Genomic DNA, 1142 nt, shown 5'->3' with positions numbered 1-1142 from the left:
CTCCTTAGATTGAGTCGACCTAGTCGTGGTGTTCGATTTGGGTAATAATTCCATGATTGTGTTTTTTCAGCAAGACTATCGAGGTAATCCCATACCTCGTCGACATTTTTATTAATGAATTCTCCATTACACATTGTCTCGACCATTTGGCGCATGGAAGATGTCAATCCATCATAGAAAAAATTTGTAATGCGCCATGTTTTAAAGTCGTGTTGTGGGCATGAACTGACCAAATCCTTGAACCTTTCCCAACATTGGTAAAATGTTTCATCCTCCTTTTGGGTGAAGTTCATGATTGCTTTTCTAAGGGTAATCGTTTTATGATGTGGAAAAAATTTCTTTATAAATTCCCTTTGCATATCATTCCATATGCCAATGGATCTAGGACGCAATGAATGTAACCACGTCTTAGCCTTCTCCTTCAAGGAAAAAGGAAAGAGTTTCAGCCTAACTGTGTCCTCAGACACATTTTGAAAATATAAAGTGGCTATGATCTCATCAAATTCTTTCAAATGTAGATATGGTTCTTCAGATTCAAGCCCATGGAACTTAGGAAGGAGTTGGATAACCCCTGGCTTGATGTCCATATGTCCTGTATTTTTAGAAAAAATCATGCATGAGGGCATACTTAGCCCTGCTAGTTGTAAATAATCCCGTAAAGTATGAGACGGGAGTGCTTGATACACCTTATTCTCATCCTGAATGTCCTCCACCCTAGGTTGGGGTAGAAGAGGTTGGTTTTCAGCCATCACTTCAATTAAGTCAGGGGATTTCGAGTGATGTCTAGTCCTGCGATGGATAGTTAACCCCTCAACCAATCCTCCTTCAGTCAAGAGACGTCGAGTATTGTCATAGGCCCACTTGGGCATGAAACACTCGCAGCCCTCAATCAAATTTGAAACCTAATCCTAAGAAAGGAAAAAAAAATCTAAAAAGAAAGAGAGGGTTGGAAAGAAGTTACCAAATTGGAGTCCCTAAGTTAAAAACTTGCAAAAGAAAACAAAATAAGTCAGTTTCTAAAGAGGAGGTCTAGAATTAGAAATTTTTTAAAAAGAAAGATAGAAGTAGACTAGTTTCTAAAAGAAGAAATTCCAAAAAGAAAGTGGAAATTTCTAAAATAAATTAGGAAAGTCCTAAACTAG

The 1142-nt window shown here is 37.8% G+C and overlaps 1 non-coding gene across 1 annotated transcript; it reads left to right on the top strand.

The window, feature by feature from the left end:
* The first annotated feature begins 204 nt into the window (after positions 1-204).
* Positions 205-311, top strand: LOC131247636 (small nucleolar RNA R71). The gene has a single exon (XR_009171912.1). It is a non-coding gene; the product is annotated as a small nucleolar RNA R71 (small nucleolar RNA).
* The last annotated feature ends 831 nt before the right edge of the window (positions 312-1142 follow it).

Source organism: Magnolia sinica, chromosome 5 (genome assembly GCF_029962835.1).
Source record: "Magnolia sinica isolate HGM2019 chromosome 5, MsV1, whole genome shotgun sequence".
In the NCBI taxonomy this organism is placed as follows: domain Eukaryota; kingdom Viridiplantae; phylum Streptophyta; class Magnoliopsida; order Magnoliales; family Magnoliaceae; genus Magnolia; species Magnolia sinica.
The sequence above is the reverse complement of the archived record's forward strand: the minus strand, read 5'-3'. Positions and strand labels throughout refer to the sequence as shown.